This window comes from Panthera leo, chromosome B2, assembly GCF_018350215.1.
Source record: "Panthera leo isolate Ple1 chromosome B2, P.leo_Ple1_pat1.1, whole genome shotgun sequence".
Classification (NCBI taxonomy): Eukaryota; Metazoa; Chordata; class Mammalia; order Carnivora; family Felidae; genus Panthera; species Panthera leo.
Window position 1 is genome coordinate 84,155,469 of NC_056683.1, and position 24,019 is coordinate 84,179,487.

Genomic DNA, 24,019 nt, shown 5'->3' on the forward strand with positions numbered 1-24,019 from the left:
TCATCTCTGTTGGGAAATCCAATTATATTTACAATTGGTATATGTGACCTTTTCCTATAGGTCTCTGTGGCTCTTTTCAATCTTTTATTTTTGTTGTTGCTGTTCTTCTTCCAATCCATGAGCATGGAATTTTTTTTTCCATTTTAGCAGATGTATTCTTAATTTTCTTTCCTCTTGTGAGTCCTACATCATTTGAAAATGTTAGAGGAGAGTGGTACCCTGATCTGCAACACCTCTGTACCAACACTCCCATCATCCTGGTGGGGACTAAACTTGATCTCAGGGACAACAAAGATATGATTGAAAAACTGAAGGAAAAGAAGCTGACTCCCATCACCTACCCACAGGGTTTGGCCATGGCTAAGGAGATTGATGCTGTAAAACACCTGCAGTGCTTGGCTCTCACGCAGTGATGCTTCAAGACAGCGTTTGATGAAGCTTTTTGAGCAGTTCTCGCCCACCCTTAGCCTCCACCACCAAGAAGAGGAAGAGAAAATACCTGCTATTGTAAATGTCTGTTCCCCTCTCCTGCCCTGACCCCTCAAAACCTTTGTATGCTTTGCTAAAAAATGGTGAAGCCTTTACGCTCAATGCCAAATTTCTGTAACAGATTAGTTTTTCCATAAAACCATATTGAACCAATTAAGAAAAATGCCTAGATCCAGGCATGTGTATGGGTGAGAAAGAACACTCAATGTTCAGGTCATTTATGTATCTCTCCTGGTTTTTACTTTCTACTGGACCATTTTGAGTCTCCTCTTTCTATATGCACAAGCTAATGATATGCCAGGAGTGTTTAAATAGCTCAGGGCCTTTCCAGTCCACTTTCCAGCTAGGTCTTTTTGGTTCTTGTGAAAAACAGTGACTAGGAATATGCTTGCCCAAAACCAAATGCAACATCAGACTAGTGGAATAAGATAATAGCTATACCTCACGTGCTACTTCCAAACGGTAATTTTTCCAGGAAATAATGAGCCCCTGAGTCCACGGCGATAAAACCCTAGTGGTCCTCATGGCCTACCTTACCTTGGCAGAACTTCTACATTGCCCAAGCTTGGAGTGAGGAGGTGGTGTCAACTGTAGGCCAAAAGGACAAGATTCTTGCTCTCCTTGCCTCAAGTTCAACAATTTTTAAATATAAATGCTTTTCAGATTGTTTGGTAAATTTCTAAAGTCTTATAGTGGTTGTTTCAATCATGCTCATTTTATAGTTAGTTTCTGGGTTATGTCTCATTCATCCATAAGTCCTCTGTAATCTCTTTCATGAGTATAAAAACAAGGAATGATCAGGAGCTCATGAGCAGGAAGAATAAAAAAAAAATACATGTGTTTATTGTTAAAGCAGTCCAAAATCCTCAGAATAAAATAATTAAATGTCTTTGCCATATTTTGGGTTTCTCTATGAAAATCTACATACTCTAATTAACTTCCTATTATTACATTTTTATAAAATTCCAGGCCAGAATATTTTACTAAACCAACTCTTTATTAAGCAACTCATTATGTCTATTTTAGCTCTCCTTTGTTCGGTTCTTAAATAACAAATCTTTTGATTTATTTATTTACTAAATTTTTACTACTTTTCTAATACATGCTAAGTATTGTTCTATGAAGTTAGAAGGCAACAGTGATAAAGATGCAGATTTTATATTCAAGGAAATCATATTCTAAGGGAGAAGTTAAACAAACCAAGCCCATTAAAATATCAGCTGATAGCACAGAAGATACGTTATTTGACCTTCATAACACCTTCAGTAGAAAATTTTTACTTTACAGAAGGTGTTCTGTTGCCTCTGCCACCTTCTCTCCAACATACTTTCACATAAGCAGCATCTATTGGTCCCTTGTGTGTGCAGAGTGAAGTACAGAAACCTATACGGTTTTAGAAAGCTGCACCAATAAATTTTCTGGAAGCCACTATCTTTTCTCAAAGTCTTCCTTCTTTCCCAGAGCTTTCAGTAAACCCCCAGCCCCCACGGTTCTATTGAATCCCCTAAGCCTTTATATTTTCTAAAATCTTAATTGAGTACTTAAAAAAAATAAGAGTGAAACTACATGTTTTTAAGACAAAAACATTTCCAACTTTCTGTGATTAATACCAAGAAAACACAGAAATTTTCATAATAATCAACTAAACAATTATTCTTTCACTGTCATTTTCAAGGAAATAAATGTCAAAGCATGGTTTTATAGTGAAACACTGCAATAACCTATAAATTTTCCAGTGAAAGCAGCTCTATAGGGTAGATTCATGATGAGATGAAATGAAAGAAGCAGGATTAAGCAACAGTCAACTGATATTAAAATGTCAAACACAAGGTGAAAATAATCCTTTGATTGAAGATAGTAGAGTTTGTGGAATTCACATGTTTTCACAAGGATGAACAACTATTTCAATAAAGATATTTTCTTTCATTGTTTTGACAAGACACTGTTCTGTTGAATAAATTGAGGGAAAAAAAGGAAAGAAATACCAATGCTTAGCTCCTGTATAAGTCAAAATAGGTTAATTTATGCTATGATAATAAACTAACTCCAAATTCTCAGCAGCTTAAAGCAATAAAAAGTTACTTCTTGTTTTTGCTGCAGGTTCCATGCTTCCACGCAGCGCTCATTATAGCCATTGAGGCTGATGGAGGCTCTGTGTCCATACTTGCTTCTAACAATCACCAAGCCACAAGAAGAGGACTCGGTAAATTGTGCATTGATTGTTAACGCTTTTATCGAAAAGTGACATACATATTTCCATTCTCATTTCCTTGACCAAAAAAGTCGGATGGCAATTCCTAACCACAAGAGCAAGAATGTTAAGTTCTTCCAGCCACCTGGAAGTATAACCAGAATATTTGTGAGCAGCTCTAAATACTACCTCTGCTCTTCACGCAATCTACAATCTAATGAGGGGAATTAGACATCGACTCCAATGTCATTATGAGAAGAGATATGATAAGGGCTGACAGCATAATGATAAAAATATAATGGTAATGACAATAAAAATGTTAATAATGTCTAGGTTTTATCAATTTATTATTTTGCCAGTCATCATTCTAAGTGTTCTACACGGTACTACTAATGCATTTTATTTTCAAAACAACTCTATGAGGTAGGTCGTATTGTTATTGTCTTGTTTAATAGATGAGAAAACTGAAGTACCAAGAGGTTAAGTGACTTATGCATAACATATATATTAGTGAGCCAAGATTAGAACCTAAAGAATTTGGTTCCTGAGCTTGGATTTTACAGGCTATAGGACATAATAACCTGCTTGCCATAGTACTTTGATTTTCAACCTTTGCTTTTAATATACAAGACGTGTCTTCATCTAAAAGCTTACTTAAAAAGTTAAGAACTAATCCAAGTGACACATCGTTAGTTAAAGTGGGGCAGCATGTACTGTCTTCCAGTAACAGATCTAGAAAGTTGGCATTAACATAAAAAAAAACCTTGACACTTATTTGCTAAAAATATGACTAATTAATATAACCCTTCACATCCTCATACCTTAGCTAAATTATCTGTTTGTAACAGGTGCTTTGTGACATTAAAAAACAGAAAAAAAACAAGTGTCCTGAGACACAAAGTCATGAGTCTATTGTCAGGCTAAAATTTAATAGACTAAGTTTTTTATTTCTAGAGTTCAATTTTTTAAAAACTTTCTCAACTACATTGACACAAACAAATCCAGAATTAAGAAAGCTGTAAAGGAGGAATGGACAATGCTCCATAAGAAGGCTGAAAAGCACTATCCTACCAGTTAATTATTAGCCAGCTGGGTAATCTTGTTTAATTCTATAAAGAGGCCAAAAAGCACAGCTATCTGGCAGCCACCAACAGAGAAGAGTCTGAATACCCTCTATACTCCATGAAATCCATGCACCTGTCGAAAGTATTTGCTCTTCCAATCTTCAATGTGCTTCCCATTATTCATTCTTCATTAACATTGAAATGAGAAAAATACTGAGATTTATATTCTTCTAACTTCTATACCACTAACTGCTTTCTCTTAAATTGTCTGCATATAAGAAAGAAACACAAAGCCAATATCTATAATATTTCTTCTCAGAATACAGCATTTAACTTTAGTAGTCATTACTACATACAGTTTTAAGGAGATATATACTTGAAAACAAGCAAATACAAATATTTGGCATCTTAACCACCTTTAAAGCAATTAGGTGAAATATGAGAAATAATTTAAATAACTACAAAAATAAATAGATATATAGATATTATACACACCCCTCTTTCCTACACACAAACACAAAGACATTCATTTACTGAATACTTCCACTTTCTATGGTTCTCTTTTAATTAACCTCATGAATATATTAATGTATTTCAGCTATGCTACATAAAACTGTTTTTTTTTTTAATTTTTTTAACGTTTATTTTTGAGACAGAGAGAGACAGAGCATGAACGGGGGAGGGGCAGAGAGAGAGGGAGACACAGAATCGGAAGCAGGCTCCAGGCTCTGAGCCGTCAACCCAGAGCCCGACGCGGGGCTGGAACTCACGGACTGCGAGATCGTGACCTGAGCCGAAGTCGGACGCTCGACCCACTGAGGCACCCAGGCGCCCCATAAAACTGTTTTTTAACCTCCATAATTATAAGTGGGTGTCAGTATGTTTTTTTAAAAAAAGGTTAAAATACTTCATTTCTTAGATTATTTTCTTTATAAAAATTTTTTTTTTAACGTTTATTTATTTTTGAGACAGAGAGAGACAGAGCATGAACGGGGGAGGGGCAGAGAGAGAGGGAGACACAGAATCGGAAGCAGGCTCCAGGCTCTGAGCCATCAGCCCAGAGCCCGACACGGGGCTCGAACTCACGGACCACGAGATCCTGACCTGAGCTGAAGTCGGACGCTTAACCGACTGAGCCACCCAGGCGCCCCTCTTAGATTATTTTCAACTCTACTGTTATTAAGATTAATTCATAACTGTAAATTTGAAAAAGCATTTTGGGTTTAGACAGCAAAACTGATAATATTTCAAATGTAGTTGTTCTACATTTAAAATGGGATCAGGGCACCTGGCTGGCTCAGTCGGCTGAGCGTCCGACTTCGGCTCAGGTCATGATCTTGCTGTTTGGGAGTTCGAGCCCTGAGTCAGCTTCTGTGCTGACAGCTCAGCCTGGAGCCTGCTTAGTGTTCTGTGTCTCCCTCTCCCTCTGCCCCTCCCCAGCTTGCACTCTGTCTCTGCCTCTCAAAAATAAATAAACATTAAAAAAAATAATGGAATAAAAAAATATGGTAATTTTACTGTTGAAACTAGTATAACATGAAGTGTTTTCTTGAAAGTGATTTTATATTTCTTAGAACCTTAAAATATAACTCTGGCATATCTCCTACATCTCTTCTTCATTCTCTGCGGTTTATATTACAGTGTGTGCTACTGAATGCAAAATTCAAAGTCTCTTTTAATTTTCAAAAAACCCGTAAGTGATTAAGAGGGTTTAACTGAAATTTCTTATGGTCCTTGGAGAAGTTGGACATAATACATAAAAAATCCTAAAAAAATAAAAACAAACAAAAAAATCATACTCACTTGAGACATTCTTGGTTTTTCAAATCTTGTCTTGTACTTCCTGCCAATGGTACTTTTCTGTCTGAGCTGTTCCCTAGTAAATCATTCTGTCTCATTCTCTAAGACATTTAAAATTCTTCCTTTCTCTTTTGTTTACAGTAGTTTGTTCTTTCATGGAAATCTGGGTACTGGGTAGTAACTTTATATCACATTTGTGTTGAACAATGAATTTCCCCAACTAAATAGTTACATTTGTTTAATCAGGTTATTTCACTCACAAGAACCCTGTTTATATTCTCAGTACTATAGCTATAAAATTTGATATTAGATTTATTTTTGTAGATTCCACAAGCATCTTCCATATATTTTCTCCTATATTGTAATGGGACATTTCTATAAAACACTATAGTCAAAGATATTATCATCATTGTCCCAGTAAACTACAAGGTTCCATTGCTGTCATTAAGGACTTACCTGCCAAGTTAGAAAACTTATGTTTTAACAAAAGTCTTTCCTGCCATCCAAATGGCCACAGCTGCCACAGTAATAAATGTCATCCTTCCTCAGTATCTATCTCTCTAAATCTCCGGAGAGTAATGTCTGAACAAAAAACAAAAGGGGTAAAATCACATAAAGCCTGATTATATTTTTGGAATGAGCTCTATTAGCTGTACCTGAAGAGTTTAAATGGAATGGGAAAAAAAAAAATAGAAATTTTTCCCTAAGAGAATTTTTTTTTTCTGTACATATGAGTATTGGTTATGCTAAATTCTGAAGTTTCCTTCTCTGGGTTAGTAGGGCATTCTAAGCCAAATAATTTCATTTGGCTTTGAGAAGTGCCATTATTTCTGTTAAGCCAACTAGAAGTTTAGCAAATTTTCTAACTTCCCTTTGATTTATTATGTAACCTTAAAGTACTTTAATATCACTCTTTTTTTTTTTTTTGCTATCTGACCTCTCAGTTACATTGTCATACATGTTTCTTGCTCTCTCAAAGGGAGGTGATCTAGATTAATGAGTTTGAACTCCACAGATTAATACTCTATAAGTAGAAATCATTTTTCAATTGGTATTATTTCACTATTTCAATTTTCTCAAATCACTCGGGACCCATACTAACCTAGAGGGATGACAAACAATAAGATTAAGCTAGAACAGCCATGATGTAAATTCTCACACAACCTTCAGAAAAATATGAGTACCAACGTTGTTAGGATTAGACCAACGACAAGCTAACTGCTGCCAAAGCAGAAAGACAATTTGTTCTTAAAGGATCTTACCAAGCTCTTTCCCTAAGGCTTCCCCTTTAACTAAAATCATGCTCAGGAGATAAATGGAAGCCAGTGAGTTATAATGTACAGAAGCACAGATTGTTAACTGAAGTTTGATCAAAGAGAATCAGACTAACAGAGCACAGAGACAGCATTGGTGGTGCAAATTAGTCTGGAAAGGTGATGTTATGGTTGTAACAGCCTTCCACAGAATCAGGATTTGTTAACATTGAACACGTGTTCTAGAAATGTAGGCAGAATACTGTTGGAAAAATTAACAGATGGATTAACATTAATATTACACATTATCAATTATGTATTAAATGTTATTTATAACAATACTGTATTTTAGAAGGAAAAAACCTCAACACTGAGATTTTCATCATCTGTCTTTAAGAATTTCAGGTACTGTAACCCTGTTCTTCTAAGATAGTAGTGTGGTGGTGGTAGGAGTAGTAATCGAAACTGGTAACTCCTAAATAATTGCAGTCGTTTGCACTATGTACCTTGTGAGTGACAAAAAAAGCATTCCTCTTTAAAGACAAACCGTTAAGGACATGTAACACTTATGATATTGCTTACTACATTATAAGCACATACCAAGTGATTTACATACATTGTCTATTAGTAGTGAGGTACAGAAAGATACATTTCTCAAAAGTGCTTCAGTATTTACTGAAATTTGATCAAAGAGAAATTTGACTTTTTAAAATCGCAACATTATACAATAAAATAAACTATCTTCATTATGGATATATATTATAAAGTTTCAGTTAATTCATTGTTAAGGGATAATATGAATGGTGTTGCAAACATTTGATGGAGACCATATGACCACCAGAGAGTTTAGCTCTTTACCATCATATGATCGTGTGAATATTCACTACAATAAAAATACTCTGAACAATTGTTTGACCAATATTTTCAAGATAAAAATAGAAGAAAGATGCTGCTAAAAGCTTTGAAAGTACAGCTTCAGAGTCACACGTGACCAATTACAGTGCTTTTGGGGTATAAATATTACTCCCAGATTACAACTAGGAGGAAAAGCTAAGTATATCAAAAGTAAAAAGCAAAACAAAACAACAAACAAACAAAAAGCCAAACCCCACACAAAAAAAATTAATATTTAAGTAGTGGTTAAATGGCAATAAAAGCACTGTTAAGAGAAATTGTAGACTTAATTCTCCATTAATTGATACAACAAATTGAATACTATCCATAAGCCAAAGACAATCAGGTAAGGTTTATCAGAAAATAATTTAGCTAAGAGATAGATCTAGAAGAATTCAGAACATGTGAAAAGAGAGGAATATTATTAATGATAAAGAAGTTTTATGTGGTAATATGTAACCCACAATAAAAATATAATAGAGTACCTTTATTTATGTATGTTTGATGGATGGTTTTTGAGCTGGTGACAAAAATAAATGGTTAATGTAACTTACAAAGGTACTTTTGCTTTGGAAGATGTATGGAGAAAAATAAATGCTGGACAGTGTGTTGTAATCTTAGGTTTTACATAAACAACAGAGAGAAAAAAAAATGCAATGAATTTGATTCCAAGTTGTCTCTTATAAAGATCTGATGTGTAAACATAAATTTAAAAATGTGAATTTACAGGCAATTCAGAATTTCTTTTTTTAAATTTTTTAATGTTTATTTATTTTTGAGAGGGTGAGAGACAGAGTGTGAGCTGGGGAGGGGCAGACAGAGAGGGAAACAGGAATTGAAGCAGGTTCCAGGCTCTGAGCTGTCAGCACAGAGCCAGACATGGGGCTCGAACTCACGAACCATGAGATTTTGACCTGAGCTAAAGTCACATGCTTAACTGACTGAGCCACCCAGGCACTCCTAGGCAAATCAGAATTTCAACAATTCTGTTCAGAATCTACTCACAAAAAACAAAACTTAAAATAAGTTTTGATGATTCCATACAATTAACTATCAGATAATTGGAAGCATTTTCTAAACTACCAAAAGTAATACATGGTTGTGGGATATCATCATGGAGGAAAGGAGTATGAATTAAGTTTTAAAGGAGGGCACTTGTTGTAATGAATACTGGGTGTTATAGGTAAGTGATGAATCACTAACTTCTACTCCTGAAACCAATATTACACTATATGTTAACTAACTAGAATTTCAATAAAAACTTTTAAAAAAGGACGATGTTATTTTGAGTAATGAATAATATATTGGAAAATAGGTTTTGAGTGTGTATTGTAACCTCCTAAAGTTAATAATACTAATAGAACTCATTAAGCAAAGATTTATTGAATATCTTCTCTTGCACACAAACATGCTAGACCTCAGAAACATATGAATGAATATTGAAAGATCGCCTTCCCTGAAGTAGTTTATAATTTAATGAGATAAACAGATATGCATCATCAAAACAAACCAACAAAAAAAATCAAGTCAGATTTGACACTGTTCAAATATTTGTAATAAAAGATATTGATTGATTTGAAGAAGATGACCTTTGAATGTCATCTATAATTGATATACAGGTTTAATGCAATTCCTAACAACATTTCAAGAAACAGTTGTGTAGATATAGACAATATTATTTTAAAGTTTCTATGAAAAGAGAAGGAATCGGAATAACTCAAGCAGCTTTAAAAAAGAAAAAGGAAATAGGAGAAATAAGTCTACTTGATTTCAAACCAATATATATTTAAGTAATAAAGACTGTGGAATTAATTGGTGGAGGGACTGAGACATAGATGAATGAAACAAAATAAGGAACTCAGAAATCAACCCACACAAATGCCCACAACTGATTTTTTTGAATTAAGACTCTATTTTTTTAGAGAAGCCTAAGGTTCACTTCAAAGTTGATAGGAAAATATAGAGATTTCCCAAATATCCTCTGCTTCCACACATGCATTGCCTACCCCATTATCAACATCCCCAGCAGAATGGCACATTTTTTATAACTGATGTACCCACACTGACACATTATAATCAAGCAGAATTCATAATTTATATTACTATTTAATATCGGTGTTGGGCATTCTGAGTTTGGATATATATAATAACTTACTTATATCTGTCATTATAGTACCACACAGAGTATTTTTACTGTGCAAAAATTCTGTGTTCTGCCTGCCTATTCATCACTTCCCACACCCCAAAACCCTGGCTACCATTGATCTTTTTACTGTCTTCACAGTTGTACCTTTCTATCACAAATGTAATTGGAATTATACATTAGGTAGGCTTTTAAAATTGGCTTCTTTTAATTATTAATATTCATTTAAGATTTCCCCATGTCTTTTCATGGCTTGATAGTTCATTTTTTTTAACATCAAATACTCTCATATTCTGGATTTTCTACCATTTATTTATCCATTCCCTACTGAAAGACATCATGGTTTGTCCAAGTTTTGGCATTAATAAATAAAACATAATGTGCAGGTTTTTGGGTGAATGTAAGTATTCAACTCCTTTGAGTAAATACTAAGGGACATGATTGCTGAATCATATGGCATGAGTGTGTTTAGTTTTTTAAGAAACTATAAATCTCTTCCAAAGTGGCTGTAACATTTTACATTCCCACCAGCAATGAATGACAGTTCCTGTAGCTCCACAACTTCATAAGTATTTGATATTGTCAGTTTTCTCAATTTTGTCCATTCTAAAAGGTATGTAGTGGTACCATCTAATTTATTTGTCCTTCTTTTTCTTTTCTCTCTCTCTCTCTTTCTGATGACATATGATGTGAAGCACCTTTGTGCCTGTTTATTTGCCACATGTATCTTTGTTGAGGTGTTTGTTTAAGTCTTGGTTCCTTTTTAAATTAGATTGTTTATTTTATTATTGTTGTTTTAAGAGGTCTTTGCAGAGCAGACTTTAATAGATGTGTCATTTTTAAAATTTTTCTCCTAGTCTGTGATTGTTCTAATCATTCTTTTGTGACTTTCATAGAAAGGAAGTTTTTAATTTTAATGATGTCCAGCTTATCAATTATTTCTCACATGGATCATACCTTCGGTATTATATCTAAAAAGTCATCATACCTTTGGTCATCTAGGCTTTCTTCTATGTTATCTGAAAGGAGTTTTATACTTTGTGTTTTACACTTAGGTCTGTGATCCATTTTTAGTTTTTGTGAAGGGTGTAAGGTCTGTATCTAGATTCACTTTTTTGCATGTGAATATACAATTGTTTCAACACCATTTGTTGAAACACTATATGTTTCATTGCATTGTTTTTGCTTCTTTGTCAAAGATGAGTTAATTATATTTATGGGGTTCTATATCTGAGCTCTCTATTCTGTTCTACTGATATGTTTCTTTTCTGCTACGACTACACTATCATAATTACTATACCTTTATAGTTAACCTAAGCCAGGTCGTGTCCTCCAACCTTGTTCTTCTTCAATATTGTGTTTGGTATTCTGGGTCTTCTTCCTCTCCACATAAATTTTCGAATCAGTTTGTCAGTATCTCCAAAATAAGTTTGTTGGGTTTTTATTGGTATTGTATTGAATCTACTACACATCAATTTGGGAAGAACTGGTATCTTGACAATATTGAATCATCCTATCTATAAACATGGAATATCTCTCCATTCAGTTCTTCTTTGAAACAAGACATCAGAGGGGCACCTAGGTGGCTCAGTGGGTTGAGTGTCTGAACTTTGGCTCAGGTCACTCACGATCTCACTGTTCTGGGATCAAACCCTGAGTTGGGCTCTGTGTGGACAGCTTGAAGCCTGGAGCCTGCTTCAGATTCTGTGTCTCCTCTCTCTCTCTGCCCCTCTTCATTTGCACTCTGTCTCTCTCTCTCTCTCTCCCTCAAAAATAAATAAAAATTTTAAAAAATTAAAAAAAATAAGACATCAGCGTTTTGAGAGGTTTTCTTCATGTAGATCTTATACATACTTTGTTAGATTTATATCTATTTCATTTGGGGGGTTGCTACTCTATTATAAACGGTATTGTGTTTTTAATTTCAAATTCCCCTGTTTACTGCAGGTATATAAAAAGCTATTTACTTTTGTATATCAATCCTGTACCCAGCATCATTGCTATAATCACTTATTAATGCCAGGATTTAAAAAAAATCCTTTTGAATTTTCTGCATAGACAATAACGTTATTTTTTTTTTTTTTTTTTGTCTTATTGCATTAGCTAGAACTTCCAACACAATATTGAAAGGAAATGGTGAGAGGACACATATTTGCTTGTACCTGACTTTCTGATCTTGGTGGAAAGCTTTGAATTTTTTTTTTTTTTGTATGAAGTACAGTGTTAGCTGTATTTTTTCTTTAGTAGATATTTGTTATCAAGTTGATAAAGTTCCCCTCTATTCTTAGTTTACTATGAGCTTTTATCATAAATAGGTAGTATATTTTAACAAATTTTTTCTGCATCTATTGATATGATCATTCAGGTTTTTTTAGGCTATTTATGTAATGGATTATATTAGTTGATTTTGAAGTGTTAAATTAGCTTTGCATACCTGGTATAATCCCCACTTGATTATGATGTATATTTTTAAACATTTCACATTTTATTTGTTAATATTTTACTGAGAATTTTTGCATCTGTGTACATGAGAGATATTGGTTTGTAGTTTTCTCTTCTTGCAATTTGTTTGTCTGATTTTGGTATTAAAGTAATGCTTGCTTCACAGAATGAGTTAGAAAGTAATCCCTTTTCTTTTATCCTCTGAAAGAAATTGTAGAGAGTTATTGCAATTTCTCCCTTCAATCTTTTGTAGAATTTATCAATGAACCCATGTAGCCCTGGTGCTTTTTGTTTTAGAGGGTTATTAATTATTGTCTCAATTTATTTTATAGATATAACCTTATTTACATTGTCTATTTCTTCTTGTGTGAATTTGGAAAATGATGTCTTTCAATAAATTTTTTTTTTCATCTAGGTTATTAATTTGTGGACATAGGGTTTTAATAGCCAAGCTGGTTTTCACAAAAACGCAAAAGCAATTCAATGAGAAGACAGCCTCTTCAACAAATCATACTGGAACAATTCAATATCAATGGCAAAATAATTGCCTGACCAAGTTTCACAACTTGTACAAAAATTAAATAAAACATGGACCATTAACATGAATATAAAGTGCAAAAATTTTATAAAAACACATATGAAAAAGTTTTCAAGATCTAGGACTAGTAAAAGTATTATGAGACTTGACATACAAAGCATGACCTACAAAAGAAGAAAATGGTTAAGTATGATTTCGTTAAAATTTAAAAAAATATACTTGCTCTATGATAGTTTTTGCCAAGAGAATGAATAGGCAAGTAAAAGACTGGGAGAAAAATATTTTCAAATTACACATCCAAAAGCCTAGTATCTGGAATATATCAAGAACTCTCAAACTTCAACTGTAGAAAAAAACAAATAATCCAATTAGAACATGGGCGAAAGACGTGAAGAAACATTTTACTGAAGAAGGTAAACAAATGGAAAAAATAAATGAAAAAAAGAAAATGAAAGATGTAAACATCATTAGTCTTCATGTAAACGTAAATTAGAACCTCAAGAGTTACTGCCATGCACTTCTCAGAATGGCTAAAAAAATAAAATAAAATTTAACCATCAAATGCTAGCAAGTATGTGAAAGTACTAGATCACTCATATATTGCTGTTGGGAATATAAAATGGGACAGCCACTATGGAAAATTGGGAGTTTAACATGCAAATACCAAGTGACCCAGCAACTGCACTCCTGAAAAATCTTCCTGAAGAAAGGAAGATTTATGTTCATCAAAAAAACTATACACAAATATTGATATCAGCTTTATTTATAAGAGCTTCAAACTGGGAATAACCCAGATGAACCTCAGGGAGTGAATGGCAAAACAATACATGAAGTACTACTCAGCAATAAACATGAATGCTCTGCTGATCTGAATTAATCTCCAGATTATTATACTTGTGAAAACATCCCATCCCCAAAGGTTACATATTGTGTGGTTCCATTTGTATAACATTCTTGAAATGACAAAATTATGAAATAGAGAACAGGCTAGTGATTGTCAGGGATTAAGGAGGGGTAGGGGCAGAGAAGAAGCAGGTGTGACTACAAAAGGACAACATAAATCATCTAGTGGTGTTGAGAATGTTTGTATATCAACTATATCAATGCCAATATCTGAATTATGATGATGAACTGTAGTTTTGCATAATGTTACCAGGAAAGTAGGTAAAAGGTAGGTAGGATTTGGAATTATTTCTTACAAATGCATGTAAATCTATAATTTTCTCAAAACAAAAGCCTAATTAAAAAAAAAAAAACACGAAAATAAGGTCCTTATTTTTAGAGCAGGAGGTTATGTATAAGAAAACTCAGAAGTAGAAACAGTTTGTGGGCAATGTTCACGTTTTAAAAATACTGATTTTCACATGTCCATAAAATATTTTTACAGGTTGCATTCTTCTGGAAGCAGATTCCATGATGAATTAATGTACACAATATTTATTTTTGAGTGACCTTGGGATTAACAGATATTAAAGGGGGAAATAAAAAAGGAGCAAAAGTAAGTAGAAAGTCCAGCTGTGAAGCAGAATGGACTACAGTATTATCTGACCCTTAAAGAGAGGCTCTGGAGCTAAACAAAGCCCATCGGAGTTATCTCATGTTGGGTGGTAATGACTAGGCTTATAAATACTGATTTAATCTGTTCTAGATTGAATGTTTGCATCCACCAAAATTCATAAAATGAAAATTTCCAATGTGATGGTATTGGGAGGTGGGGGCTTTGGAAGGTGATTAGGTTATGAAGATGGAACTCTCATGAATACGATTAGTGCCTTTACAAAATAGGACCCAAAGAGCTCTCTCATTCCTTCTGCCACAAGGGGACAGAGCAAAAAGATGACCATCTATGAACCAGGAAGTGGGCCATTACCAGATACCTAATCTTCTGGCTTCCTGATCTTGGGCTTTCCAACTTCCATCACTGTTAGAAATAAATATTTGCCTAAAAAAAAATTTACGGTTAATTCATTTTTCAGAGACAGAGAGAAACAGAGTATTAGGGAGAGAGGGGCAGAGAAAGAGGGACACAGAATCTGAAGCAGGCTCCTGGCTCTGAGCTGTCAGCACAGGACATGTCAGACAGCTAACCGACTGAGCCACCCAGGCACTCCTAAATATTTATTTTTAAACCACCTAATAATATTTTTGTTATAGCAGCCAGAACAGACTAAGACAGAATTTGATACTGAGAAGTGGAGTGATGCTATAACAAACATCTAAAAATGTGGAATGGCTTTAGAATTGGGTAAGGCGTACAGGCTGGAACAATTTTGAGGCACATGCTAAAAAAAAAAAAAAAAAAAAAAAGCTTCCATCATTGTGAAAGGGTGATTTCGGGGAAGGCCCAGAAAAAAAAGAGGACAGCTAGGGGAAGAAAACACACAAAAAAACACAAAACACAAAAAACACAATCTTCTTACAGAATATTTAAGAAATCCTGAACAGAATGTCGGTAGAAATATAGATAATAAAGGCCATTCTGATGAGGTCTCAGATGGAAATGAGAAACATGTTATTGAATCTGGAGGAAAAGGCTGTTCTTGTTACAAAGTGGCAAAAAGCACAAAACCAAAACTAAAACAAAACAAAGCAAAACAAAACTTGGCTGAATTTTGTTCATGCCCCAGTTTTTTTGCAGAAGGTAGAACCTACAAGTTATGGATTTAGGTGGTTAGTTGAAGCTACTTCTAAACCAAATGTTGAAGGTGTGGCTTTTGTTCTCCTGATGGCTTATAATAAAATACTACAAGAGAGAAATGACTTAAAGATGAAATCTTAATCAAAAAAGAAGCAGAACTTAAAGATTTGTAAAATTGTCACCAGACCCATATTGAAAAAAAGTGTGCCCAGAAGAGATCACTAAGGGTGTGGTTAACCCACCTTTCATAAGATTAGTCAGCTACTTCCACAGTAGCCAGGAGCTATTGTTCAAGACAAAGAAAGATGACCTCTTTCCCTAGCAAGGCATTTCAGAGATCCTCAGGGTTGCCACTCCCATTATGGGCCCCAGAGTGCAAGGGTGCCAGGGACAGAGTGGCTCAAAGGAGGAGCCACAGACTCTGGGACCTAGGGACACTAGGGCTCTGTTTCTCTTATTTAATTCTTTATTTTTGATTCCTTTTCCTGACTGTCTCATCAACTGTCATTGAGATCACCAAGGAAGAAAATGTGCAAGCAGGGTGGGAAGGGGCCAACTATATATAAAATGTAGTTTTACCCTCAGGGAGGGTAGTGACTTTCAGGAAAGTTAAATAAATCATAATCTAGGTCAATAGTAGCTAGAATAGTGTTTTTTGAACCAAATCTGCTAGTTTCCAATTTCATGATTTTTAGACCTCACAATATAGGTTATCTTTATTCAAGCTGACAACGAAACAATCATTTACTTACCTACTTTCCTATTGGAAGGAATAATATTCTCCTGTATTATTTAAAAAGTTAATCATCTCTCATTTTCTTACACAAAGCAACAGTGTGAAAAACCAGAGGGATTTTAATAGTAGCATGCACAGTACAATAAACAAGTCTATACTAAGTTCATCAGAGCTGTCATTTCCAGTATTTTCAATCACCAAGATGGAGAGCTAATATTATTCCCATATTATAGATGGCATAATAAACTCAAAGAAGATAACCTGCTTTAAGTTACTATATTTTTAGATAAACAAAGACTTAAAGAATAGAAAGTTAAAAAGATAAAATATGGAAAATAAATGTGACATTTCCTTTTTGTCACTAAAATCATATGTACATTTCTGTAAGTTTTAATAAGATCATTAGCTTAATTTTAGTGTGTCAATATATTTCTGAGATCCTGTGTAACAACTATTTATTTTATTTTCAAATGTGGAATATTTTATTTAAATTTTTTAATGTTTTCATCTCTTGGGGGGAGAGAGAGAGAGAGAGAGAGAGCGCGTGCGCACAAGTCAGGGAGGGGCAGAGAGAAAGGGAGACATAGAATCTAAAGCAGGCTCCAGGCTCTGAACTGTCAGCACAGAGCCTGATGTGGGGCATGAACCCACAAACTGTGAGATCATGACCCGAGTGAATTTGGACGTTTACTGACTGAGCCACCCAGGTACCCAGGAATATTTTCTTTACATTGCATAAGACCTAGTTAGGTAAAATCATATAAATATGGAGGTTTCATAATTATATGTGGGTATGTAAAAACTCTTGTTCAAAAATGGGATAATAGCATTCTAATGAATTCCAATTCATTAGAGTGAATTCATTAAATAAATTCTAATTCACTTTCAATGAATTTTTTCTTTTGTTCTTCCCCTTTCTTACCTGCTAACTTAGGCTATTGGCAAGTTACCCCATCCCCACCACTTATTAACTGGTGCCATTATTAAAGGTTGGAGAAAACTCTTCTAGGAGGTAGCTTTTCTGAAGAGGCAACATGTTAATTTTATCCTGCCTCAACACAAGAAAAATATGTTCCTCCATTCTGCAATAGGTCTAGAATCTCTCCCCACCACACAGTTGTTGCCCCCAACCTGGGCTGGTGTGCATAGGAGACTTCCTCCCATTGCATGTCAGTTCCTTCATCAGGGAGACAAGGGCAAAATGTTCAGAGTATATTTTTGTCACCGTTGATTAATCAAAACAGAACCATAATAAAGCCAAGTGAATGTAAAATAACCAAAAAACAAAGACAAAAACAAACAAAACCTTGGAAATACTCTTCACAGAAATTTATTAGATGTTCAACTACACACTTGCATTCTATTTTCAGGAGATACATATTAACATTAATAGTTATACTAAAGTCAGTCAGGACACAATTTTTTCATTTATATTAATCATTCATAAGCTGTATCACTTTAATCTTCATTAATTGAGGGATACAATCTATTTAAGATTAATTTGTCCATATTCTAAATGCGCAATAATTATTTGAGTGAAGTTGGAGAATATGAATATTTATACCTCTAAGTTTAAATTTTATGTAACTTGATTATGTTAATTTACCATTAAAAGCCATAAAATCATCAGTAAAATTTCATAAGCCATTAACATTTCCAACAATGAACACAATTATAAGGGTAAAAAGATTGAAATTTTTAACACTGTTTTACCAACTAAATGTTATAGATGTTAATATATAATTTTTTGTTTTTCAAATATTATTTAGAGTATGGTAGTAAAATAAAACTTATTTTAACACAAAATAGGTTTGTCAGAGATTATTTTTCTAAACATAATATATAGTTGTTCTATATCTAATCTTTCTCTAGATTTTGGGCCATTCTCCCATACACACTGGAAACCGATGATTAATATATAAATATACTTCATATTGTTTATTTGTTGCCAAATAAAATATGTACATAGCTAAGAAACACAAAAATAAATTGCAGCTGTGCCATTTCGAGTTTGTTCAGTTTTTCAATAGAAAACATTGTTTCTGTAACTTTTAAATTAACATATGCTATTTGCTGAATTTTAGAAGCCAAGTATTTGTTATCAACTATCCTTTTAGTAGTCATTACCAGTGCTTTTTTTAAACATACAATAAACCCATATTTTACGAAAAACATGAAGATAAATGTGTCTAATTCCTCTACTTACAAGGATGAAATAAGAGGTCATAGGCAAAGTGTCTTGATAGACCCTTCAACTATAATAGAAATGGATTAACATTAAACATAATGGCAAAATACCACCTCTTTTGAGCTTACAATGGTTAAAAAAATAAAACAGGAAAAGGCTCTTTATAAAACCATGAACACAGTTTTAAAAAAACCTTCCCACTTTCTACTGCAGAAAACATAAATTATATACTTTGCAACCAGCTGTAATGGTAGGCATAGGCAGCTGGTCCAATTTACTGTATAGTACTATTGTACATATTGTTTGATGCACAAATTACTTATAATTTCTAGAAGTGCATCTTTGCAGTTTGATATTTTTAAGTAGCACTCCAACAACTTGAAAAGTTGTAGACTTTTGGAGAGGCTAATTCTGAAAAAGCTTTACCATTGCTGAGTATGTTTTTTCACATCATGGTTTACAATAGTCCATTTTGCATGTTCAAAAAAATAAACAGAATGCATGATGCTTTCCATAGACTTCAGGAAACAACTTAGCAAAATTTTGATGATTTTTATGTTCTGATTGTTGTGATTCTTAATGTTAAATCTTTTAGCTGTGTCCACTGCAAAAATAAAACCATACCTCAAAAATCTGCCATCATCATAATTAGAAAAAGGAATTCAAAACTTTAGAGAACACTGAATTTGGGTCAAGTATACTGGAAAAGAATTCAAGAATTTGAGCAAAGAGTTATTAAAAGAAAACTCCTGGTTTTCTAAAACCAAAGAGGAAAAGCAACCACCTAGATTAAAATCAAAGGTCACTTTACCCACTGTGAAAATGTAAGGAGACTGAAACAAGCGTTTTTTCCAAGTATCTGAATTTTTCTTTTCATATGTTTCAGTGTGTTGAATCAAGAGAAGAGAAGGTTAAAAATCTCTTTTCTCTCTTTTATAGTACCATGTCACTGCAAGCCAAGTGCCCTAGGATGGCCTCTTCTATCAGCAGAAATCTTGTGTTTCTGGCTTCTACAGGCTCTTGGACAGTCTGCATAGAGTTACTGCCACAGAGCACACTACCCAGACCTATTTGTCCCTGAACATGCAGGTTCCATTTTTGTTCATATACTAGCTTCTCTACTATGTTCTCCTATTGTTGTATCCCTATTCTCTTGTGATGACAGTCACAGATGATGAGTCAATAAGGGAACAGTAAGTAAAAGTAGTGTAAACTGGTATTGAATGGACTTTAATTATAAGCCCATTGAATGATTATGTTTCCCTAAATGTTTCCTTTGGTATTTAAGGCTCACTGCATTTTCCTTTGAAAACCTTGGTAGGCTTAAATAAGGATTAACTCATTATAACACTTGTAGATCTCCTCTATTGACCTTGGCTTTATGTTCCAAGCATTTTATTTTTATTCCATTTTATATATTCTGCATTCATAAAATATTTCAAGTGCTGACATTTGCTTTACCTTTATTCCTTTGTAGAAAGTTCTTAATACTACTGTGCAGGAATATAAACATAGGACAAGTCTACACAATTATATCCATATCCATATATATGTATATATACTGACTGATCTCACCTTGTGTATAAAGTTCCAATGATATTCTATGTTTTTTATATATATTTTTATATAATTTATTGTCATTAGCTAACAGAGTGGATACAGTGTACTCTTGGCTTCTGGAGTACATTCCCCTGAATCTTCACTTACATACAACACCCAGAGCACATCTCAACAAGTGCCCTCCTCAATGCCCATCACCCATGTTCCTTGAACTCCCAACCTCACCCCCATGAAGCCTCAGTTTATTCTCTATATTTAAGAGTGTCTCATGGTTTGCCTCCCTCTCTGTAACTATTTTTTCTTCCTTCCCTACCCTCATGGTCTTCTGTTAAGCTTCTCAATTTACACATATGAGTGAAATTTCACATTTTCACATGAGTGAAATCACAATTTCACATATGAGTGAAAACATATGATATTTGTACTTCTCTGACTGACTTATTTCCCTTAGCATAAGGCCCTCCAGTTCTATCCACATTGTTGCAAATGGAAAGATTTCATTCTTTTTCACCACTGAGTAGTATTCCATTGATATACCACATCTTTTTTATCCATTCATCAGTTGATGGACATTTGGGCTCTTTCTATGATTTGGCTATTGTTGAAAGTGCTTCTATAAAATTGGGGTACATGTGCCCCTACGAATCAGCACTCCTGTATCCTTTGGATAAATTCCTAGTGGTGCTATTGCTGGGTCATAGGATAATTCTACTTTTAATTCTTTGAGGAACTTCCACACTGTTTTTCAGAGAGGCTGCAGCAGTTTTCATTCTCACCAACAGTGCAAGAGGGTTCCCATTTCTCTACATCCTTGCCAACATCTGTTGTTTCCTGAGTTAATTTTAGCCATGCTGACTGGTGTGAGGTAGTATCTCACTGTGGTTTTTTTGTTTCCCTGATGGTGAGTAATGTTAAGCATTTTCATGTGTCTGTTTGCCATCTGGGTTTTTTCTTTGGAAAAGTGTGTATTCATGTCTTCTGCCCATTTCTTCACCAGATTATTTGTTTTTCAGGTGTTGAGTTTTGTAAGTTCTTTATAGATTTTAGATACTAACTCTTTATCTGATATGTCATTTGCAAATATCTTCTCCCATTCCATCGGTTGCCTTTTACTTTTTTTGATTGTTTCCTTCACTGTGCAGAAGGTTTTATCTTGATGAAGTCCCAATAGTTCATTTTTGCTTTTATTACCCTTGCCTTCGGAGACATATCAAGTAAGAAGCTGCTGCTGCCGAGGTCAAAGAGGTTGCTGCCTATTTTCTCCTGTAGGATTTAGATGGTTTCCTGTCCCATATTTAGGTCTTTCATCCATTTTGAATTTATTTTTGTGTATGGTGTAATAAAGTGGTCCAGTTTCATTCTTCTGTATGTTGCTGTCTAGTCCAGCACCATTAAAGAGACTGTCTTTTTTCCATTGCATACTCTTTCCTGCTTTGTCAAGGATTAGTTGGCCATACATTTGTGGTTCAATTCTGGGTCCTATATTCTATTCTGTTGGTCTATGTGTCTGTTTTTGTGCCTATGCCACACTGTCTTGATGATTACAGCTTTGTAGTACAGGCTAAAGGCTGGAATTGTGATGCCCCAGCTTTGGCTTTCCTTTTCAACATTACTTTGGCTATTCAGGGTCTATTGTAGCTCCATACAGATTTTAGGATTGTTTATTCTAGCTCTGTGAGGAATGCTGTGCTATTTTGATTGGGATTTCATTGAATGTGTAGATCGCTATAGGTAGTATCAACATTTTAACAATATTTTTGCTTCCATCCATGAGCATGTAATGTTTTTCCATTTCTTTGTGTCTTCTTCAGTTTCTTTCATAAGCTTTCTATAGTTTTCAGCATACTGAGCTTTTCCCTCTTTGGTTAGGTTTATTTCTACATATTTTATGGTTCTTGTTGCAATAGTAGATGGGATCGATTTCTTGATTTCTCTATTGCTTCATTATTGGTGTATAGAAAAATGCAACTGATTTATGTACACTGATTTTATATCCTGTGACTTTCCTGAATTCATGTATCAGTTCTAACAGCTTTTGGGTGGAGTCTTTTGGGTTTTCCATGTAGAGTATTATGTCATCTGTGAAAAGTGAAAGTTTGACGTCTTCTTTGCCAATTTGGATGCCTTTTATTTCATTTTGTTGTCTGGCTGCTCAGGCTAGGACTTACAATACTAGTTAAACAATAGTGGTGAGAGTGGACATCCCTGTTGTGTTCCTGATCTCAGGGAGAAAGATTTCAGTTTTTCCCCATTGAGGATGATATTAGCTGTGGGACTTTCATATATGGCTTCTGCGATGTTAAGGTATTTTCTTTCTATCCTAACTTTCTTGAGGGTTTTTATTAAGAAAGCATGCTGTATTTTGTCAAATACTTTTTCTGCATCTATTGACAGGATCGTATGGTTCTTATCTTTTCTTTTATTAATGTGAAGTATCATGTTGATTGATTTGTGAATGTTGAACCAGCCCTACAGCCCAGGAATGAATCCCACTTGAACATGGTGAATAATTCTTTTAATATGCTGTTGAATTCCATTTGCTAGTATCTTGTTGAGAATTTTTGCATCCATGTTCATCAGGGATATTGGCCTATAATTCCCCTTTTTAGTGAGGTCTCTAACTGGTTTGGGAATCACAGAAATGCTGGCTTCATGGAAAGAGTCCGAAATCTTTCCTTCCTTTTTTTTTTTTTTTTTTTTTTTTTTTTTTTTTTGGAACAGCTTGAGAAGAATATGTATTAACTCTGCTTTAAATGTCTGGTAGAATTCCCTTGGGAAGCCATCTGGCCCCGACTCTTATTTGTTGGGAAATTTTTGACAACTGATTCAGTTTCTTTGCTGGTTATGGGTCTATACAAATTTTGTTTCTTTCCATTTGAGTTTTGGTAGTGTGTGGGTGTCTAGGAATTTGTCCATTTTTTCCACATTGTCCAATTTGTTGGCATATAATTTTTCATAGTATTCTCTAATAATTGTTTATGTTTCTGTGGTGTTGGTTGTGATCTCTCCTCTTTCGAAAATTCATGATTTTATTTATTTGGGTCCTCTCTGTTTTCTTTTTGAGGAGTCTCACTTGAATTTTGTCAATTTGTTTCTTTCAAAAACCAGGTCTTAGATTCATTGATCTATTCTACTGTTTTGTGTTTGTTTGTTTGGATTCTATACTGTTTATTTCTGCTCTAATCGTTATTATTTCTCTTCTTCTACTGACTTTGGGCTTTCTTTGCTGCTGCCTTTCTAGCTCTTTTAGGTATGAGCTTAGGTTTTGTATTTGAGACCTTTCTTGCTTCTTGAGATAGGCCTGGATTGCAATGTATTTTCCTCTTAAGACTGCTTTTGCTATATCCCAAAGGGTTTGGACTGTTATATTTTCATTTTCATTTGCTTTCATATATATTTTTAATTTCCTCTATAATTCCCTGGTTGACCCTTCATTCTTTAGTAGGATGTTCTTTAACCTCCATGTGTTTGAGGGATTTCCAAATATTTTCTTGTCGTTGATTTCAAATTACATAGTGTTGTGATCTGAAAATATGCATGGTATGATCTCAATCCTTTTTTACTTGTTGAGGGCTATTTTGTGACCCAACATGTGATCTATTTTGGAGAATGTTCTATGTGCACTTGAGAAGAATGTGTATTCTGCTGTTTTTGGATGAAAAGATCTGAATATATCTGTTAAGTCCATCTAGTCTAATGTGTCATTCAGAGCCATGGTTTCCTTACTGATTTTCTGCCTAGACAATCTATTTGTCCATTGTTGTAAGTGGCGTATTAAAGTCCCCTACAATCATGGTATTGTTATCTTTTCATTTATTTATGTTTGTGATTAATTGATCCATATACTTGGGGGTTCCACATTGGGGACATAAACATTTACAATTGTTAGCTCTTCTTGATAGACCCCTTAATTATGATATAATGCCCTTCTTCATCTCTTGTTAGTCTTTATTTTAAAAACTAATTTGTCTGATATATGTATGGCTACTCCGGCTTTCTTCTGACATCTGGTAGCATGACAGGTGGTTCTTCATCTCTTCAGTTTTAATCTGCAGGTGTCCTCAGGTCTAAAATGAGTCTTTT

The 24,019-nt window shown here is 34.2% G+C and overlaps 1 pseudogene; it reads left to right on the top strand.

Moving 5' to 3' along the window:
* Positions 1-432: 432 nt before the first annotated feature.
* LOC122220724 overlaps positions 433-24,019 on the top strand; it is a 48,970-nt pseudogene continuing 25,383 nt past the window's right edge.